Below are 23,300 nucleotides of genomic sequence, written 5' to 3'. Positions count from 1 at the left end.
CCATTTGTTATAAAAGGGCCGTTGGGAGAGAATCTAGTCCTCTTAAGCAATTGCAAGATACACATTTCTGGTATTGTTGTCCTGCTATTGTATCTTGGGCACCACGCTCCACCTCCCGAGGGGCCATCAGTGAATTCTTACTACCTTAAAGACAGGGCCAATGGTATGTCATTTACTTAAGTAAGAAAACACCCATATCAGAAGTAGGCGCATGTTTAGGAGGCTTACCGCTGTGCGGATCGTACTGGACATGCACCATGCTGTAGGTGGTAAAATAATGGAGCAGCCAGAGTCAACGGTGCTTCAGTGCAATCTACAATGAGCTCCCCAACCCTTAAGTAAAGTCAAGGATCTGTCAATACTGATCCAACAGAAAGTTCCAAACTCTCCTTTAATGAGAGGCAGGTGCGCAAGAGAGGAGTGGAGTCATGAGTAGCGGTCATGGGCTCAAGGGGAGGCCAATTAGAGGAATTGATGGTATGCATGTGAATGGGTGTGTATACACCTATCTGTGTGGCTTTGTGCATGCATGTGTCTTTGAGTGTGCGTGTTTTTGTGTTTCAGCCTGCGGTCTGGTAGCTGCACATATGGTGCCGAAAAAGACATTTCTATGGGAGGCTGCATATCCGCCAGATTCTGTAGTTCTCTCAACTACGAGGCGCACCCTTAGCACCTCTTGCAAGGTATAGAGAGCTATATATAATGAACGCAATGCACATAACACTTGTGTACAGGCGCGTTATAAATGTCATATCATAAACAGCCGTAATAAAAGGGGGTCATTCTGCCGCCAGGCTTCATGGTTGGGAAAAATACAAGGGTTAAAGGATACATTGAAAGGGACTCATTGAGGGTCTCAATAGTTTGAGGAACATTGGCAGAATGCACAGGTAGTAAGCAGTGCATGAAAAGTATGCGTTTTACGCAGCCTGATTTTCATTGCTTTGTACCGTGGACCGTGGGCACGGATCATGATATCCGATTTTGCCAGCCCCATTCGCTCTGCCATATAAATTCGACAGCATCTCTGCCTGCATAATTTTGATGGGTAGGCGATGTGGTACATTCCAATGGAATCTGCCTGCTTTTAGCACCTGGTCAACGTAGGCGGATTGTATAGGAATCCATGCAAATGGATCCCGCCATCCACATTCCTGGAGGAATTACTGACTGCATGCAAAACAACGTGGTAATCCTGCACAGACCCATGTTAGTAACCAGATTTCCGCGCAAGATTACAACCTCATAATGAAAACAATCAAAATTGGCCATGGAGTTCTGCATTCACAGAAGTGGAAACAGATGACGCCCCCTCAAAGGAATCTACGGTAACTTTGAAAATGACCTCCTTTGTTCCTTCCTTTGGACTGGTAACATATTGAATAGGTTCATTACACAAGAATTAGTACTTAGATCTTCCTTCTCAAACTGGTTTATTCATTCATGTATGAGGTGTGCGGCATTTGATAAAGTGGCACTGGTTATTCTTACATATCTTGCCTTCTTGGCGATGTGCATTTGAAGAATAACATGCTCGTAAGGGATTAGCATGTTTGGGGTCCCTATACCATGCAAAGGGCTGCGCAGTGCAATGCAAACCATGCATACAGTGAGGTCGGACCACAACATGTCCAACATGTTAATCACATTTCATGTGAAATAGGCAACATGCAGTACAACTCCCATATGCAAACATATCAGCAGGGATTGTGCTGCACTTTGTGTATGCACTTTTGTGAGGTACTTGTTTGTAGAAGGCATGTTCTGTATTTTGCATGAGTTACACGGATTGTAAAAAATACATTTTTACACAATTTAAAATTGAAGAAATGTTATAAATATAGAATACAACAAAAGAAATAGGCAGCTAAACAAATGCTATCAGATATCCTGAGTGATAATTATGTTTGGAAAAAAGTTAACTGGGAATAAAAGAGTAATCCCCTGTAGTAAATGCTAAGAATGATTCTCTAACTTAAGAGATGTGCGTTTTTTTGTACATTCCAATCATAAATTAAATTCAACATCACCCTATTCTTCTGAAAAAGAGAAATTGGCATCTCATGGTGTGAGTACAGGACCTGGCCCTGACAGCCCTATGAATGTTTTACAACATCACATCTCCCCTTTAAGCTTCCATTTGTGCAGATGGAAGGAGCCCACTTGGAGCACAGAGAGTTGTGATTCCAATCTTAGGACCAAATCTACACAATTAGGACATGCATGCATCCATCCATGTGTAGTGCGATGACCCCCGTTGTTAATCAGTCCGCAGGGTTCAAGAATTTCGATTTTGCCAGCATTAAGTTCCAAATGGTTATGGCAAATCCATTGGTCCACTGTAGTAAGAAACAGGAAGATAAAACAAAAACAGGTGCACTAGGGAGTGCTACACGATAATTGGCTGAACGTTGACTCAAATGAAAGATCAATCTTCTTGGTATGAACACATCCAAAGAGGAAACTTAACCCTGATTCTCTTCTGGTATCAGTGCTCTAGGGGTAGGCGATTGGCAATAGTGTCAAAGGCCGCTGGCAGGTGTCACCTTGCAGGGAATCAGTCAAATGTCTCGAGAAATTACATAGGGGCTCATTAGGAGTTCCCCAGTATCCCACCGGTAATTCCGGTGAGATACTGGGTAACTACTGTACCATCTCCGCCACCCGATATCCCGGCGTTACTGGGCTCTTATGGGTGGCGGAGATGCGGGTAACTCCCCATTCCCATGGAGTCCCAAAGGACTCCATGAGATGAGGTTGCACTTTTTATGCCAGTAGGGGCCTGATCTACTGGCAGGTCAGGTCTGCTGGTAGATCACAGCCCTAACCGGAAGACTTGGAGTTGGCCGGTCCGGAAAGGTGTCAGTATACATTGCTACCAGCACTTTATTTCTGGACCGGCCAACTTTTAATGTGGGTCAGTTTCTACCAAACCAAGTTTATGGTGAGACAAAGGTTTGACAATGGAATAAGGCAAAACAGATCTGGATTATTTCTATTTACAGGAATGTGAGGGCAAGCATTGAACAGGTGCAGGAGATGTTTATCAGGCTCGGTGCCAGTCTCTTTCAGAGTTGTGGTTGGAATGGGTTTCTCTAGGAACAACAACCAAGTTCTCCCCAGTTCTCTGGATCTTGCTTCCTGAAACCTTTGCACACATGAAGTCTTTCATAGTTCTTTGTGCCTTGTCCCCATAGACATTTGATCAATCAATCAATGTCTATTAAAGTTTTTTGGGTCAATGAATCGGAAAACCTATAGCAGAATAACGATCGTTAGGCAAAGACTGACTTTCGAGGCCTAAGTCATATGAATGCTGTTGACATTATTCCCTGTTTGCCCTGGTACTATTTTACCATTACAGTCCCCCTGCCAAGGTCACTCTCTCATGGGTCGAACTGCTATGAGGCTACTTCCAATCTTCACCTTTAAGATCAATGTCGTATGTTCATGGGCTTTCCTAACATGGCTCAGAACTCTTGAACCTAATGTTCTTTATGGTTCCCAGGGAGGTTCCCTGGTTGGAGCCTGTAACTCATTTATACTGGGCAAGTATTCTTTTCTGTCTTTGGTGGGTTTGCCACCCCCACCATATTATGCCCTTTTGACTAGCCAACACATCCTTCTTCCTCTCATGTGGGCAAGTGTTTTTGAATTTCATGAATGGGCTTAACAATCCGCCCAGATCCAAAGTATCATTTCTGGCTAGCCTTCTCTTATCTTATCTTTCAGCTTCGTTATGTCTATATGTTTGGGCCCTGCCAGTTCTGGTCCCTGTGACCAAAAGGCTCTTAAGTGTCTTAGCCTGCATACATTGGCTACTCCCCAACATGTTCTCAACTGGTTTCACTTGTCACCTCTTGGTATCCCCTCTAGCTTCTGGCCGATTGTCCTGGCCAATGTTGGATTCTCTCACAGGACCTCACTGTCCAACATCTTTATACCATTCTCCTCCTTCACCTTCTGGTATGGATGGTACTGGCCTTGTTCCTCTCTTCTCACTACTCTCATTCCTCTTGTTCACCTCCTTTCCTCCTCCAACTCCTTCTGTCCTCTACTCTCTTTACTTCATCCTCATGATTTCCTCCTTCTTTCCATTCTTCTTGCCTCGGCTTCCCTTCCCTTTCCTTCTGATCTTTCCCTCCAGGCTTGCCTTCCTTTTCTTGCTCTCTCCCGCTCCCCCCCTATCTCCTGTTCTCATATGCTCTGCTCAGCAATCTCAAAACTCCCACACCTTCTCCAAATGCCAAATTTCTTTTATATCCTGCGGCTTTAGCTAATTGAAATGATAATTGACTGAATTTGGACACTTGTGTGAGCGTATTATTTTGGCTCGTCTAGTGCTACTGTTTGTTTCTTAATGATTAATGGGTGTCCCGCAGATGTGTGGGGTAATGTTATAAAAGATGGGATTACTATATTGGATTCAGGTGGCCGTTACCGTGGCAACTGGCTGATTCCACCATGGCTCCCACCATTGTGAGCAAGCAACAATCTTTCTCACAGTGCTGAATGTTCATAGCCCCAGCTACTACTTCTGCGGCTACACAGATTTGGTAAGCAGTGGTTTGCAGGCCTGTGCATGTTATCTCTCCTGATTTATGTTCCTGCTTGCAGGCCACAATTATGAACCGTGTTTGCGCCTGTCTGCTACCTACCTGCAAGCGATGGATTTCAATTCCTCTTATGGTCATATTGTTTGTTCTTAGACAGACACTGGGAATAGGCGAGAGTCTCCAGGGATCATCCGTACACAACTGGGCTTGGAATCATAACCCGAATTACCACTCTCGACCCACAGGGACCCTCCAACCACTTCCAGGCATCAAGCCTAGAACTTCTTCACACAAGTCTGACCTAATCAGAGCCCCTGCACCATCGCATCAACCATTTCCTGTAGATAATGCAGCACACTTGCCGGCACGGTCTCCGTCCCCATACTGGGACTAAAGCCTGTCGGAAACTCATGCAAACGATTGAGCAATATCTCATAGCTGCTCTGCTCCTGCTCATTGTAGATGCTTACTCACATAAGGTGGCTGGGAGAGAGGGAAGGTGCTTGCCGCCACAGTCATTCACAGTGTTGGCTATTATACCAGTGCCCTTAGATGAGCAGTTTTAAGCATGGTTGGTACGCATCAGGGGAGTTGCTAGGTCTGGAAAAGACCCGGGGCTAAGCTGATGTCCGAACTGTTGGGACTGGGGGCTAGCTAGTCTTTTGGCTGTAGCTCCTGCTCCTGTAGCTCCTGAGATTCTGAGATTCTATCCGGGGCTACAACCAAAAGATCAGGGGCTATAGCACCCTTAGCCCCCCCTAGCAACGTCCCTGGTACGCATCCATACTGTAGAGTGGAGTTGGCTAGTAGGCTGCTTATAGGAACATGTGTCGGAATCTGGCCCTGTGGGCCATTACAAAAAGAGAGTAAACAAATGTACCATTTGGGAACAAAATATGCTTATTCACTACATTGAAAATGAGGCATTTAGGGGGCAAAATATGAGTGGCTAGCCATGTGGTATAGCTGATAATAAGTGGCCGAAAAAGAAAATTAACAATGTCATACAAACAATGAAGGGTGATTATACCCAGGATTATGTAGTCGGGTGTTTTAAAACTATGTGTGATTTGTCTGCTCTGTGCAAACGCGTTACATAGAATATAGGAGGCCATGTAAACCTTCATACCCAGGTTAGTTGAACTGTTTTAAAACAATTACACTTTAAGTTCATTTCTTGGGAAAATTGTGCAGTAAAAAGCACTGCTAGTTCCAATTGTTCAATAATTCAAACTCCCCTTGGAAGGATTTCTATGTGCAATTCTGCAACATGCTAATTGATGCCTTTGCTGAAACCGCTGTCCAAAATTGTGATCATGGGCGATCTTAATCTTGGGCTTGGCGGTAGTCCTGACTCTACTGCAGCAGTCACTGGGGGCGCCTTGACGGATCTAGGTTTCTCTCAGCAGGTCCTGGTTGCTACTCAGGTGAAAGGCAGGACGCTGGACTGGATTGCTAGGCATCAGGTTGTTATTAAGAACTTAGAATTGACCCCCCATGGTCAGATCATTCTCTCATCCACTTTGGAGTTGTTTGCAACACACAGCTAAAAAAAACAAAGTGGACAGGATCCCCATTACATGAAGAAATATGCACAGGCTACCGCCGAATCACGGGTCCCCTTTTTAAAACAACGTTGGCCAACCTGGCCCAGTTTGAGTCAGCAGTGGAGCTGGCAGAGCTTTATGAGGACATGATGCTTCACACAGTCGACATAGTGTCCCCAGAGAAAACCGGGATGGTTAGGAAAAAGAACACTTAAGCCTGGCACTCCCCTGATATTCACAAACATAAGATCCTCAAATGCAAAGCCTTTGAATTATGGTAAAAAGACAATACTCATGACAATAGAAACAAATACAATCTTGCAGCCAAGAAAGACCAGGCGCTATCGTCTTAGAAAAATAAAAAATGTACAATCATAGGATTGACAATGCAAGCTCTAATACCAAAGAACGTTTTAAAGTTCTGAAAGAGCTTGAAGATTTGGAGCAGGTGGTTAATAAAGACAAAGAATGGTGTACTTCCATTCAGAACAGCATGGCTAATTAGATCATAAAATTCCAGGTGGGTATTGCTCACAAACAAGCTGGGCGCGTGGCGTCACAATCAAGCCCAGAATTGACTGGGCCTGGTTGTAACAGCCCCAGGTTTTAGTTCAGCCAGGTTACAGAACTGGAAGTGTCAGCTATACTTCTCCCGCCCTGATTCTTAAGGTATGTGCCAAGCAGCTGATGGCACTGATCTCTAAGTTTATCAATGCTTCCTTCGGGGAAATGTAAGGAAGGCATGGTATCAAGAATAGACAGACACACGTGATCACAGTTCAAGGATGATTACTAAACTTCAAAGGTAGGTTGGAAAAATGCCTACTCTTAACCTAAATCTAAGATGGGAGCAAGCTTTGACCATCAAATAATAATAAGTCAGCCCAAGTGGCATTGTGTCAAATAAACACGCTAAACACAAAAAGAAGTGTGGGATGATGTTCTTAAGAAAGAAGAGAGGGTTCACAAATGATAAGTCAGGATGCGGAACTTGAGGTCTCCCTTCCCCATATTTTCAGCACGGGACAAGGTGGGACTTTGGAGCACAGCACACGCTCGAGCTTTCCCTGCACGAGCTAACAGTTCCGCTTTCAGCAAACAGGGCACTCAGTGGTTTTAAGTCCCTTTTCTATCAAAGAGTCTCTTGCCTCCGTGGACCTGATGTGTTCAAATAATAAACAAATAGTTCCTTTTCACAGATTCATCAGGTGATGTCTTTCACATCTGGATCCCCCTCTTCCGGTCGCAGATCCCTAGAAAGTTTCTATCAATATCATGATCTTCGCAGGTTGTCTCTCCTGCTTCTGAAGATCTGATAGTTCAAATATTCAAACAAAACATTCTTTCGGATTGCACTTGGGTGACAATTCTTCATCCATGGGTCCCCCTCTGTGGTATTCATGAATCGTAATGTATTTTCAAACAATTCAATGTGGACCACCTCTGCCGGGTTCACTCGAGTCAACACAATGTTCCTTTGGGACTTCAAACTTTGCCCATTTTCGTCTGTATCCATCCTTAGGGTTCACTCTTGCCAATCTCACAGTTCCTTTTACTTTCTTACGATGTGGGATTCACTTCCCTTACTCATGATCATTGGCCGGTCAAAGACTTTCGACTGTACAGAGGATTTTACTAGACCCCCATATGATCACTTTGACCACCTTCTCGCCTTTCCCAAGGCCTTCTTGTAACAATCGGGTAATCGCCCAAAGTTTCTCGAGTGAGCACCCACTTGGTGCCTGACTCATCTGCAGCTGGCTTTCCCCTTTTACATCAACAGTTCTTTGTTCATTCTGTAATCAGCCATTTGCTACTTTTGTCCAACACAGTTCGGTTTCTTTATCGATCCTCCCCTCGACTCAACGGCTGTGATGAACCGATCGGCTTTCTTCATATCGGTAGTCAAGACTGGTAAAATGGTAGCAGGTGTCTCTCCCCGGCTTGGTTATCAGTGGAGGAGGGTCTTGTGTACCGTTGACATCTGCTGCAACACACGCTGGCTATTGTTCGCAGTCTTACGTTTCCTGCTGTGGAGGTTTCACAGGCCTTGGTCGGAAAGGGCAAGGTCGCTTCTGTCCTTGTCACCCTCTGGGTATGTACCGTCTTTCTCTTCCTCTTGGACTGCCGTGCCTGGATAGCAGTCTCTTTGTGCGGTCTTCCTTGCTCGTATGGTGCCCTCGTGCTCCACCTTTTATCCCTGTGGGGAAGGGAAAGGGTGGTCAGGTGTGTGTGATTTAGGTCAATTGCCTGACTTGCCTGGCCCTTTTGTTGGGACACCTCGGGTAAACGGATCTGGTGTTGCTCCATCGTCTTTCGTGTGTGAAAGTGTTTGTGTTTGAAAAGGGGGGCAGTGTTTTGGAATATCCTACATGGTAGGAGGGGGAAAAGGTGTTCAAAGAAGGGGGATACTGCATCTCACGCGTCAGTGTACCACTTCGACTCCACAAGGACCCTCATTCAGGTGATCCTTAGTCACTGGTCCACCCCCAGGAACTAGATCCAATTGCAATGGCCATGTCCTGGCCACCTGGATGACAGATTCCTGGGGAGTAGTCAGGGAGACACCGCCAGGTTTCTCACAGAAAGCATTTTGCCACCATGCATTCAACAGGCATGGATTTTTCATCTGCTTAAGAAACCATTGTTTGATCCTAAACCACAATCCAATTATAGGCCTATTAGCAACTCTCTGTTCCTGTTCGAGCTCCCTATATTGAAGTGTATGATTTCATGTCCTAGTATAACATCCTAGGTCAGAGGCTGTCAGGTTTTCACAGTGCCCAAGGAACAGAATCAGCATTGCTTGAGCTGAAGGTTAGTATTCTTCTGAGAAAGGCGGACGGTTCTCTTAATGCTTCTGGATGTATCAGCAGCTTTCGACCTTGTTGACCATGTGCAGCAGGCTACTAGGCTATTACACTCTGCCTCTTTAAACCAGCCGGCTGGGTCAAATCCTTTCTAGCCGGACATTCAGCTACAGTGTTCAGCGGTAATGTCATGGCTGAGGACTTTTTGGTGATATGCGGAATCCCCCAAAGTGTATGTTTGTCCACATTTATTTAACATATTTACCAAGCCGTTATTGGAACTGCTTGATTAGAAGGAGGTATTTTACATGAATTACACTGATGATACCCAGTGCCGTATACCTCTCTCTGTGGCTTACACTAAAGATATGTAAACCATCAACTCACCTTATTCTCTCATCCAGGTTTGATGATAAAAAATGGCCTTGACTTGAATGACTCAAAAACGGAGCTCATGATAATGGGCACGGCTTGGCAGCTGAAAAAGCTGATCCACACATTTGTTGGAATTCAAATTACTGCTTGCTTCATCGCCACACAGCTAAGACTCTGGGGATCATACTAGACAAAGAACTACAAATGAAAGCACATGATAGTAGCCTGATCTCATCCACCTCTTACCATCTTAATGTTCTACCCCTTACTCAGACTTTATCTTAACCACCGTAATCGTGCCAACATTGCCAGAGCCTCTCCCACCGGACCTGAGGTCCTGCCGTTTCCTCACCAGGTTACAAACATGACTTAAAGACAGTGCCGTTCCAGTATGTCCTGCCCGGTTCCCTCTGCCCTGTGCCTAGTCCGTTGGTTATGTTTTATGTAGTCTGTCTCATTAGCGCTCCTGTACCTATGGGTTTTGTTCCAGCACTATATGAATAATGATTTTTTAAAAACAAATTAAGCCCACTTGGCTGCCCTGAACTATTGGAACTTTTATTGAGTGTCCCTTTAGAACTATCTTTAAAACCTATTCCTTTTGTATACAATTTCTTTGGCATACTGTGCTTTAAAACCTGCTGTTCAAAGCATCATTTTGGTACAGGACTACCCAACGCCTTCCTGGAGATTCAAAGCCACTCATTTCAATCAACTCCGAGGAGTTTAGTGCAACGATTTGCTCCCCACCACTTAAGGTTCACCAGCTCCTGATATGCATTAAGTAAATACATCCAACATGCTACCTCAATTTGGTCAATTCTTCAAGCTAAAGTAAGATGCCTCAGTAACTAACTTGTGGGCATAATAGGCTACATAGCTCTAATTATCCTATTAGGTTAGATACACCCTGCTGATGATTTTATGATGCGGCATCCCTTCAGATTCTCTACCTATTGCCCATAGCACTGTACAATCAAAACAACACTTTAAATCCCCTTAGTCATCACATCCTCATTGTTCTAATGGAAATCCCAGAGCCAACGCACTTATTGTGTTTGTCTAAGGAAGTGATTATACATCTTACATTCTTTTTTTTTAAACATTTGATTCTTCTTTAATTGAAATCACTATATTAACATACTTCACTGATGATACAATTAAAAGTAGTGCCACATTCTTGGAATACTATCTGTAGTAGTACAGAAAGTTTCTTTCTAGCTAAACATGTTTCTGTCCCGTAAGAATGATATGACCTTAAGTATATATATAGTTAAGTATTTAAATATCTCGAAAAAACACCCCAAAAGGTCTCTATTTTTAATAAAACTCCCAAAGAGGTATTACTTTGGGAGTTTTTTTTTTAAACTGGAGATCATTTGATTTTTTTACGAGATATTTAAATACTTATCATACTTACTAAAGTATTACCTTGGAAAAAATAAATGTATTAGACATTAACACCATTGGTGTACGTTTGGTGCCGAATTTCCTTTCCAGTTTAGGGCAATCGATTGACAAGTGACTCAAACACACAGAAAAAACATTGAAATTCACATGGTCATCCGTTTTTAAATTCTACATCAAATTGAAGATTATCTGCATAGTGGATTACACAATATCCGGATTCAAGATCTCAGTAAAAAAGGAGATATCCTTCCAGAACTGAAAAAAAGGGTGCAATAACTGGCAAACAATACTGTAGCTCCAACATTCTGGCTTTGGCACCCAGGGAAAATCACCTAGACATCAGAACGTTATTTTTAGATTGTAGAGGAGTAATGCACATATGAGATAGCAGCTTATATTTTGAAACTGTTGGGATTCAGAGATAGACACCCTAACCAAAATGGTGACGTTCCTTTTTGTCGCATTATCATATTTTTTTTAATGCAATTGTTCAAAGCAAAGCCCTAGCTCGAGAGCAGCGGAGCACTTTACAGGGTGTGGGGAGCCAGCATTTGGGCTGGTATCTTTTTACAGACGTGCTGTACTGTGAGATGCGGTCTGTGAATCGGTATGTACATTCATTGGGATTAGTCTTTGGTCAGGTGTTGTTTAAAAAGCCATGTTTTTGGGAGATTTGTGAAATTTTTGAATTGTGGGGGAATTGTGAGCCGAAACTGGAATCGCGTTCCAGAAATTTCTGAGAGAATTCATGAGATTTGAGGTTGGTGACATCTCCAGGGTTGCAGTTTTTGTGCCACCGTTTCTCTACAGCTTTCATTGAGCGTTTGTTGGAGGTGAGCTCGGGGGTGTAACAAGGTGTGAATGATTTGGTCTTAGTGCAGCTGGTTTTTAGAGGGGCATGAAAGTCCGCCAGTTTCATAGCATTGTTGAATTGTTGTAGGAAGACTGAGGCATTCCCTGTGGTGGGGAAGTTTACGAAGTTTGATTCTAGGTCATTGACCTGGAAGGTTTTGAATGAGCATCGCTGAGTGAAGAGGTGTTTAGCCTGATCTTTGTGGGCCATGTTCGAGTGATGTTTGATAGTTGGTTAGCGGCAGGGTCAGACCATTTGAGTGGGATAGTATCTGCACAGGTGAAAAGGAGGTATGATGTCAGAATAAGTCTAGGGTGTTGATTTTGTGTGTGCGTGGAGGAGAGCACAATTTGCTTAAGGTCCATGGATCCAGTTTTTGCATAAAGCATGCTTTGAGTGTGGTTGTCAGATTGAAAGACATTATTACTGTGTGCTAATTTGGCAGAGGAGAGTAAGTTGAAGATGTGAGCAATTAAAGAGTAACTACTGTGTTGTGGCCTCTAAATGAGGTGAAGGTGGTGGATTCCTTGTGAGGTAAATGGAACTTGCAGGGGAGTGATTTGAACAAGCTTGTTCTAGGAGAGGGGGTGATGAAGCATGGCCAAGTACTCCTGTGGATGAATGTCGCTCTGCCTCCTGCGCTTCCTGGCCAGTCAACATTTTTAATGCAGTAGCCTGGGTGGAGGAGGATGTCAAAAACAAAAGGGTGTTTTTGTACAAGATTAGATCCATGAGCGACTGCTGTGCAAGCACTGATCAGCACGAGGATGTGTGTGAATGTGGTCCGTTCATGTTGGATGGTAGCAACAGCGTATTGATGAGGTTCGCTAGGGTAGCTTGCCGGAGCTACGCAGGGTGCTTGGCCATTAAAACCCAAGTGAGGGTGGGGTTAGGCTGTCTAGAAAGGAGACACATGGCAAATAGTAGTAGTAGAAACTACTTTATAAGTAAAATGTAGGGCAGCGTGTCTGGCCCTTGGCCCTATCAGGCCTGAACAGGAATAAAATGTGAGCTTCACGTCTTTGTCTGTCCTATGCTGAAGACAACGGCAACAAGGATGTCCACATAGGACTGGTGAAATAGGTGTTGGGTGGAGCAGCTGAGTGGCAGGGCCTGGTCAATGCTGTTTGTCTGGGGCTGGAATGGAATCAGAAAATAGCTGTCTGAAAAGCGTAAAAACGGTTCCCCAGCCCATCATGGTCAATGATAGAGAAGTTTTGGGACAGGGGTAACAAAAGTACATTGAGGTAGCTACTTGCAGTTACTAGAAACACACTTTAATATTGGGCAAAAGACATATTCTCAAGTTTAACCTTAATTACTAAAGTATCAAAAAGTGAGTTAGTGTACTTGATAGTGGCATAACAACCAGCAGGTGTAGATACTCATAGAATACATTACTGGGGAGTCATTACATGTTGGTTAATATTCTATAAGAAAGAAATGTCTCCTCATCAAAACAGCTGCTCCACATGCATAATTCTCACAGCCTACTACTCTTTGCTCATGCAATCTGTTGTGCCATGGAAATGCATGGATAATCAAAAAAAGGAGTATAACAATAACATTCAGGCATCCCAACAAACTACATCAGGTCCTGCTAGATAACTGCATCACTAGACAAGATTTCTTCTAAAAAGGTTGATCATTGAAAGGGGTCTCACCCCGAATCCTTTTATTTGTTTTTTTTTTTTTTTGCATTTTTAAAGCGCTCACACTGCCGGCGGGCATCGAGGTGCTGTTACAGGAATTGTTTCTTTTTGTTTTTTAGTTGCGTAATTGTTTTTTTCTTAGTTGCGTATTTATAACGTGTTTAAATACCCCGAGGTTTCTAAGCGCGGACCCGGGGATCAAACCTGTGTTGCTTCGTGTCGTCTTGCTTCCAAGGCGAACATGTTGCCGCTGAGCTATCATCCTGGGAGCTGTCCTCAGGATCCTTTGTCCTATTTAGATCAATGGAGACTGTTAGGCAACATTTTCATATTTGTGATAAATCTTCCTTACCTGTGTCAACCCCAGAATGTTTTGCTTGGACCTGGTGCTTATTTTCCCTTGTCCCTAGGTGAATGGGAATATTGTTCCCCTCTCACCTAGTCTTTTACTGTTTTTGGAAGTGACCTAATTATGTCTCTGCAAAGTGTATGGTTGGAGTTATAGTTTCCTATAACTTTTGGGCTTAGGCTGGGTTGCCTCTTTGGGCTTCCTTCTTCATATCTCTTTAATGTACTTGGGCAAACTACTGTTCCCAAGGGGTAAAGAAGGATTTTATTCCCCCTTTACATATTATATAGTGAGTCAGCACACCCCACCTCATGCAAAGTGCTGGGGGGATACAATGCATCCCCTTTCCTACTTACCTGTATCATTTTTGTTACAATTGTAAGTTTACTTGAATGGCTGGTGCCAATGGTTTTACCTTAGTGACTTTTTAGTCTTATTACTCGCAGGCTGTTAAATCAGCCTCAGTAATGCACAGAAGGGGCACCATTTTGCTAACATGGTGGGCGGCTGCTTTTTTTGCCATTTCTCATTTGCTTGTAGTGTTTGAGGTCTTCCCCTGCCATTCTGGGTGGGACCAACCTCAGTAGAATTTTTCTCTTCGGCAGGAATCTTTTGTACTCCCTGCCAAGGCACCAGTGTGTCTGAGAAGGCAGGAAGCGAGGGAGGAGTCCAAATCTCTGCAGCCCTTAGTCTTTCACCTTGCCTGAAAGGAACCAAGTCCCGTTGTGGGGCTGGCCGTCCTGATTGGATAGCCAGACCACCCCTTTCTGTAAACTGCAGGGGGAGATTGCAGAAGTTGTGCTCTAGTTCCTGATAAATACTCCAAACCTGGAAGCTGCTGACAAGTTGACCACCGGAGCTGCAACCTAGGAGGAAGATGAATAAATTATGTCTGTATCGATTTCTAGTGACTGGAGAGCCTGCTGTTTTTCCAGAGCCTGATATCACCCTTCCTTCCAATCGACGTTGGGTTCCCAAATGCAATGAATCCTACCCAGAGCAGGTGAGATCCACTAGTCCCAAGATCATCTGCATTTTGAGCCATCCCATGATGTGCTGTGACCTTGCTGGGCTGCAACACGTGAATACCCTGGGACATCAATACTGAGTGCGGTGTATGGTCTTCTGAATTCAAAATCCAGAGGAAACTTTGGTGGACTCCTCCTGGACCCCCAGAGATGCAAATCAAATCCCTGAAGTCCCCTCACCAAAGTGCAGGACTGAGAGAGTGAAGAGAATTTGATCAGTGAGATTCGTTCTTCATCTGGCTGTTGTAAAAAGGCACCAAATCCACAGAGCTGAGAATCCATGAAGAAACGTCTGCTGAAAGCCTCATCTGATGACTGCTGCTACAAGTTTCCCTCCAGTTTCCAGTTCTTTCATCTCCAGACCATGAATCCTGGGATCGGGTCCTGTGCTGCTGCATGCTGAAGGCATCCACCCAGAAGCTCTTCTTTTCTCCTAAGGGACAATGCTGGTCTGGTCTGCATCCTGTAAGGCTGAGTGGGTGATTTGTGTGGTTAGGAGTTTTCCCATACGACTTGCCCAGGCCTAATGCTGGAACGTATATAGGGAGCCTTCTGTGAAGTCCCTGAACACTTTGGCTAACTCTGAAAGTGAATAATTACTTGTTTGAGAAGCTCGCCTATGGAAGTTTGACTTCCCTGCAACTGAACCCTATGTCAACCTGCCTACAGCTGGCTCCTAGACCACTAGGGTCCCTCTTCTGTCTCTGAGAAAACTCATGCAATAGTCTAGAGAAGGACAGGCTAACACAAGGATTCTGCCTTGAGAGTATAACAAGTGTAAAAGTACTTATTTGCTAATGAAGTTAGTGTGGTAACTGCATCTCTGTGAAAGAAGAAGTTACAACGTGTCATTAAGTTTATGCTTACCTTTGAGCTGCATTCTGCCCCTATAAAATGTGGTCTATAGGTTGGTTTTCTGACTTTAAATGGTGTTTTCCCCCCTTCTAAAAAGTAATAGGTGTTGGTACTGGTTTATCATTGCTTAACTGAATGAGCGTAAACGCTTACCAATAGGGTTTAACTGCCATGAATACCATTGTGTCATTCGTAAAGTGTAGCATTGTGATTTGCTTTCCCTGGTCTGCTTTATACAGATCTAAAACAGTCTTAGGGTTTATACCTACCATTACATATCTGGAGGCTCCTTTGCAGAGTATATAGGTCTTACTCAGCTTGATTAGCTGCTGGTAATCTAAACTTGTAACCCTGGGTTGTGCTTCCCTGAATTGCTTTGGTGCTATTCTAAAATAGTTTCATAAAGTTCTTACTTACCTTAGAAACTGTATTATACACTTCCTAAAAGTATACTGTGTTATCTATTAGGTAGCGGGTAGGCATGTACCAATAGGTCCATTGCTTATCTTGAAATACATTGGGCCTCATTACGAGTATGGAGGTAGCCATGGTGCTATTAGCGCCATGGCTGCCTCCATACCGGGCTCCAACACCGTGTTCATTCAATGGGGAATAACCGGGTCATTCCAACATTGGAGGACCCGATAAGTCCTCCTTGAAGGAACCATTCCCCATTCCCATTTGAGCCCCAATAGGGCTCAATGGGAATGGGGAGGGAGCTAATAATGGGCACGTTAATAACGGCCCGTTATTAGCTCCCTGTTCCCCTCGCGGGACCCGGAAAGGAAATGACAGTTGATAGGTCTCTGACACGAGGCAAGTGTGCGAAACAATTTCGGGGGAAGTTTTTCCTCATCAGATGTAATTGTCTGTAGTGTTTGTTGGAGCTGTCAGATTAGTTTGGTGGTGAAGGTTAGATTGTTTTCACAAAGAATCCCCAGATTTCTGGTGGTGAGGGAAAGAGTGGGAGGAGCCCCCCACATTACAGGCCCTTTGTCAGGGAGGGGAGACAGGGAAAGGGAATCAAATCAGATCATTTCCAGTTTAGGGAGGGATTCAAGCAAAGACAGTCTTGTATACTATGAAGAAGGGTTGGAATAGGCTGTTCATCGCATTGGTGCCATTGGAGACAGCTCCATATGAACGAGGAAGTAAGCGGCATAAAACTGAAAAGTGGTGTGAAAGTACTGGCCAAGTTCCCATCATTCCCATCGGACTAACAAACATTCAACCACCAAGGTGAGATTATAGACCCTTGAGGTAAACCACACAGCAGCTGTGTGGTAAAGGAGACATATTCACCAAAGTTCATGTGACCTGCTCATTCTTGAAGACAATTGATGATCTGACTGCAATAGTACAGTGAAATTGGTAAATAAGATTCTTGTGATTTACTGTATCAAATTCAAGAAGATGATGGGGAAAGGGCTGATCCTGTCCAAGACGTCATACATTTTCTCCCTCATGAAAACAAGATTGTTTTTTGTGCTTCTGAGGGGATAACAACCAGATTGATTATACTGTGGCAGTCATTTCTCTCGCAGTGATCCATCACTGTGATTTCCTACATATTGGAAAAGGGCAGTGGAAGAAGGGTACCGGGAAATGTAGTAGAACTGTGCTCTCGGCAGGGGAGGGGGTAGATGGAAGGATAGTGCAACATGTGACAAGTGTTGCAGCTTGGGCATTTCAATAGTCTAGGTGACTAATAATTAAGGCTCCTATTTTTTTTAAAAAAATGTATTTGTTATTGATACATTGCACCTTTACAAATGTTTTCTACATACTTCAAAACAACAGTATAAATATATATTTTTCTCTTAAGAACTCATAAAAATAATAAAACATGAACATCATATTCTACTAATACATTAAAATGAAATAAGGATACACATCTCTTCAAACATAAAAACATCATGAAATTACAGTTACAATTATACCGTTTCATCATTCCTATAGACTTTCTCGTATTTCAACACTTAAGCTTTTCCTCAAGAACAGAAATAAAGCGTGTTAGTGCAAGTATCAGCATCCGTGATTTCCCCCACATGCATTGTGACCATAGCAACTCTCTAGAGAGTGCCAAATTGCTGTTGTAGAAATTACCCAGGTGAAAACTCTGGATGTTTTCGAGCTGACTACAATATATAACCAGGTATTTAAGCGATTCAGGGCTGTCTTTGTTATTACAGAATCTACAACACACTCAATCTCTAAGATTACAAGCTTCTGTCCAATACTTGGTTCTTTCTCCAGTGTGTATAAGATTTAATTTAAATCTCAAATACAGATTCCTTGCTCTAGGACAAGGAAAGATAACCAAGTATTGCAATCTAGGCAATTGTTTGTGAAAGAAACAATAGTGATCATTATAAGATTTATATTTTGCATTGACCTCTATGATGTTAGCCCAGTCCAATTGGAAGAATTTCCTTTTAACCAAATTCGGACGCTTGTATCATTCTTTATGGTCCATAGCTATTGTTTGTAGTAACGCTTCCATCTTCTTAGTATGTCTTTGAATTGATAGTGGAGTTTGCTTCATAACCATACAACAGAAGTTTTGGTACAAGGAATTAGGAGGGGGGTACAGCATTTTACCATAATTTGTTAGCTTGCGCCACCAAAATTTAGAAGCCAGCGAATTTAGCCCAAGTTCATGCATTATAATTGAGTTGGGCGTGATTTAGCTAAACCCAGTACAGCTTTCCATATTTTTCCTTGCAACCTATTGAGTATCGTAGTTAGGTGGAATACGCAGGTCTAGGCCATACAATAAAACAGCTTCCACCTTTAAGGTATAGAATTCAAACATGGGTTTAAGGGAAAACTTTTAATATTTATGGTATATGACTTTCATCTGCGATATGAGAGGAATTGCTTTCTGATGCAAAGTGGTCTTCCACATGTGCAGGGAGTTAGAGTCGCATAATTTGTAGCCCAATTACCTGGTTTTTAACACACGCTGGATAACCATGTCATTCATTTTCCAAGTGCATATGTACACCTTTTTCATATTAGCAAAAACCATTATATTTGATTTGGTAGCGTTAATGGCAAGATTGTTACACAGTATGATGTCATCAGCGAAAGCCAACCAATTGATTCTAGTGTCCCCCAATTTTATTGGATAAACCACCAGTTGGTCCCACAACTTATCCCACAATTTATCTATGTCACATATATAAAGATTAAACAAGATACCCGCCAGTTGGCATCCCTGTTTGACACCTATCTCTGTGTCAATAGCATCAGAGGTCATTCCATCTTGTTTAATCCGCACCATATAAGATGTGTTGGAGGGTAAAAGTGCTATAAACCCTACAATGTGACCAAGGCCCCCATAATTTAGAAGCTTGTTCCAAAGCCGCTCCCTGATAACGCTGTCAAACGTGGCAGAGAGGTCCAAAGATGCCATGTAGACCGCCCCGAAGTAGAGGTGAGAGAGGATTGTAATAGGTGGGCAAGAATCGTAGCATTAAGTGTGGAGCCCATTGACTTACGAAATCCCACCTGGTATTTGGATAACAATTGTTTGCTATCAACACAGATCTCTAGTTCTCTTAACAATAGAGTAGTGAAAACCTTTGCTGTCACATCGATCAAGGATATCGGATGAAAATGTACTGGGTTATCAATAGAACCTTTTTCATGGATGGGCACAATTATAGCTGAAAGCCATGATTTCGGGATGACCTTAGTTTCAAAGATCGATTCAACTATAGGCTTAATCACTTTGCCCAGAAATGGGGATCGTTTTGTAATACACAAGAAGGAATCCCATCTGGGCCGGCCGCCCTCGAGAATGATCAATTTTGAATTGCCCATATAACATCACTCAGAGACCAGGGACATTTACGAGCCACTCTTTGGGTTAGGTCAGCGATGTTATAAGATTTGAACTCTGTAGGTAACCTGTTTCTCTCCAGTATATACTCAGACCAGGTCTAGGCAGAAATTGCTGAGTGAAAAATCGGTTGGGTCACTTTCCCCTGCGATCGTAAGATTCCCCAGATATCCTTGACTTTGCGTTTACAAATAAGACTAATACGTTTTTGGTTTTCTACTAGATGTTGGGAACATTTGATCTCTATGATTCTCTGTCTAGCGGTGGCCGGTGTCTGCAACGCAACTATATATGTTTTTTTATTATAGCAAACTCCCTATGGTCTGCAATAGAAGTTTTAACCCTTCTAATCTCACAGTTGCGTTCACGTTTAATTTCCGCAATTTGAACACTAAATTTGCAGTCACCTGGTTTATCATAATTTTTCTGTGCAGAGGCTAAGGATGACAAATGGTCTTTTATCACATCTGTGTTTAATTTAATAATTTTATTTTTGTTCCACACCAAAGCAGATATCGTTTCATTGTGCCAGATGTCACGATTTACCAGATATGCAAGTTCCCCGCATAGCTTCAGGTTCCATCTAACTGACTTTGTTGGTTTATACATTTCAATTAGAGATAGATGGCTAATATTAGTGTGACACTCCAGCAATATTTTCAACATTAAGTTCAGCATCATGTGATCACTACAAGACATGTACTTTACACCAATAGGTGTAGCTATTTTGAGAAGGCGTTCTGAAACAACGAAATAGTCAATCCTCGAGCATAATTTGCCCTAAACCACATGTATTGTTTCTGGTCTGGAGCATGATACATTATGTGCACATTCCAATTATATAAAGATTTCGACCAGAAATACCCTTGTTCCATAGCACGGGTTGTATACATATTTCTTACATTGGGTAAGTTGGGAGGAATGAAATCACCAAGAACAGAATTAAAGTCACCTCCTAAAATGACCTCATAATCAACATTCCTCACCGATAACATCTGTAAATTGGCATCTAATTTATTCATAGTGCTTGAGCATATGCCAACTCTCGCTTGCAATAGATGTTGATCAATATAACTTTGATAGTGCCAACTGTAATTTCAATGAGAAGTAGGGCATCAGAAGAATAAATCAAGTTTGCAATAATAATTAAGGCTCCTATTACAACTTTACTCTTCCACAGGGACATGAATGGACAAATCCTCTATACAGAATGGTGAATATAGTCGTAAAAAGTAGAGGAATGGTAAACAGAAAAAAACAAAAGTAGTGGAACACTGTCCCAACCGTTCCCGCTCACTTCGATCACTGGAAAAGGGATATTGGAAATGGGGCAAACGTTGTTCATGTCAGTGAAGCCCACCATGTGCTTTTTCAGTAGGGGTGTTAACTTTGCTGATTTAAGCAAGGTAGTTATCATACCACTGTAGAGTTATGCATTACACAGTTATGTGATAGGGTCATAAACTAGGAGCATAACCTCAATCAACAAGGATGAGGTGCAAGGATGACACTATGCTGCTAATGATCAATAATGAGAACATTCTCACTGGGTTCAGGCAGGAAGATGGAAAAAGCCAAAGGTTATTTCGCGACATGGGAACACCATTGTTGTTTAACCAAGCTGTGCATTAACTGAAGGTTTTCTTGGAAGGTAGTGGCAAGTGTAGGGGCCAAGGGTGAGGAGATGGCAGATTTGCAGCTGGACAGCATGGGGTTTCAGAGTTCAGCTTAGAAGACTTACTTAAGAGATTATAGTGTGACCTGGTGTGTGGCACAGGAAATCCAGAATGTGAGGAGAAGAGACACTTCCCTGGATCTGATGCCAGAGTGATGGAGTCAATCCTGGCTAGCGGTGGCCGGGCCTCTAGCCTAGCCCAAGCACAGGCCCACACAGGCTTGTGAGTCCGGTGTGATGGAGATGGTCTGCGACTGGGTGTAGGAGGACACTTGTCAGAGCGCCCTCACCTTTGACAGCTTCAAAAACCAACGGGCCTTTCGAGAGTGCCCCCGCATTACCACCTGCACCATCACCCACATTACCACCTGCTCTGTGTCCCACGATTGCTGAGCGCGAAGACACAGAGTCTTCAGAGTAGGTCCTGCAGCACCTACTCCTAGCTCTGCGGATGCTACTCCTGATCTTCCTGCTGGCAGACGTGTTTCTCACCTGGGCCCAGAGGAGGAGCAAGAAAGTCCTTGGTAAGACCTCAGCACAGAACTGTCAAAACCCTGTGACATGTGAGCCGCTGCTGCACTGGTAGAAAATGCAACATATGCTATGGTAAATTCATCTGCTTCCCAAGGTCCTGCTCCTGATTGAAATTCAGCCATTCCAGAAGTTTACTATGCTGAAATAAAAGATTCAGTGCAAGTTACAAGGAGGGTGGATATCACATACACCACCATTGAGTTTGGAACGGCAGCGCATCAGTAGTATGAGATCTACGCCAACATGGGGCGCATCCACACATATTCATCACTGGAGTACTCCTCCACTCACAACCTCTCAGGACGAAACAATGCTCCCAGAGCCTTACCCACTAAGGCCAGCATTTCTGGGCTCCATATGGGATTACAGGAGCACACGCTCCGTTGAAAGATGGCCACTGCCATTGTCGTCTCTGCTTATCCTACTGACCCTGCAGCACTGCTCCGATGAGGTCCAGAAAGTTGTAACAGGCACTTTATCAACCTCATTAGTGATCCTTGAACTTCACTTCCTCCACAAACTTGCTTCTTGGTCCTTGCGCTCCAAGCCTTTGTCACCAAATCTCTCCGTAGAGGCAAGCCCCTTACTCCAACAAATAGCCTTCACAACATTCTGTAGCAAGCCACCCACAACACCCACCCCTTTATACCCCTCACATGCTTCCTTCCGCCTTCTTCCCCCACACTCCGTCTCCTCTATTTTCCCCCAAACCCTCCTACTTTCTTCCACAACTCAGCATCAACCACTCCGAGCACAACACACATTACATTAATTATCCCAACAGTCCGACCCCCACCATCCCATGCCTGGGCTACCCAAGGCTCTACAAATTACATGCCCAAGCCTACCCCGACCCCAATCAACTATCTAGTTGGTTACCAACCTGTACTGGGCACTCTCCTCACACACCTCATCCCCCACCCTACACCTTACACAACTCAGCTGGCCCATCCCTTTCACTAGAAATTCCTCATGGATATGCCATCCGAAGGTCCAATTGTCTTTCTAAACCTGGCGACGTAATAGCCCTCACCTACAAAGCATCCCTACCAATCAGAGAGATCCCAACAGCTCCCCTTCCAGGCTACAAACTCCTTTCCACCAAACTTGCTATCAATGTAAACACCACAATCTACATCATACTTCTCTGTCATCCGCCCAACAACACTAACGCTCCAGAATATGACTTACCCCTTCTCCCATCACCCATTCTCCCATCACCCATCCTGAAATCCAATACCAAACTCATCTTACTCTGAGACTTTAACCTGGGATGCAATGGCACCTCAGATAAAAAAGCTAGACCCTATCCACCACTCTCTCTGAGATGAACCTGACCCAAATGGTCACTACACCCGTCCATCACAGAGGCTGCATTCTCAACTGAATTGTCAGCCCCGACCTCTCCATCAATGCCCACATCCTTCTCTCCTGGACTGATCACTTCCTGATAGAATTCTGCTTTCATAAGCACCCATGCACACAACACTCAAACCCCCTCCCCTATTCTTGCCCGTAACACCCACAAGCTCACAACAGACTCACTACTGCCCACCTTATCCCAATTACTCACAATACACACGTACTATCATGACCCACAGCCACTTGTTAGTCATTAAAATACCACACTCTTAAAAGCACTGGACCTACACGCACCCCTAAATTCCATGGTACCTAAACAAAAATGGTGCAATAACAAATGGTTCTCTGAAGATCTCCAATCCAGTCACATATAAAAATGTACTCTCTGACATCTTTGGAAAAGGCACCCTACTCCTACGAATAAAGCTGCCTTTACCATTGCTGCCA

The 23,300-nt window shown here is 43.5% G+C and overlaps 1 protein-coding gene across 3 annotated transcripts in view; it reads right to left on the bottom strand.

The window, feature by feature from the left end:
• The window catches only part of RAPGEF4 (Rap guanine nucleotide exchange factor 4), a 1,521,174-nt gene that overhangs the window by 6,728 nt on the left and 1,491,146 nt on the right, over positions 1 to 23,300 (bottom strand). The gene's annotated exons all lie outside the window — the stretch shown is intronic.

The sequence above is a fragment of the Ambystoma mexicanum genome, chromosome 9 (genome assembly GCF_040938575.1).
Source record: "Ambystoma mexicanum isolate Mex_15411 chromosome 9, UKY_AmexF1_1, whole genome shotgun sequence".
In the NCBI taxonomy this organism is placed as follows: domain Eukaryota; kingdom Metazoa; phylum Chordata; class Amphibia; order Caudata; family Ambystomatidae; genus Ambystoma; species Ambystoma mexicanum.
Note: the sequence above shows the minus strand (reverse complement) of the source record. Positions and strands in the feature narration are given on the sequence as shown.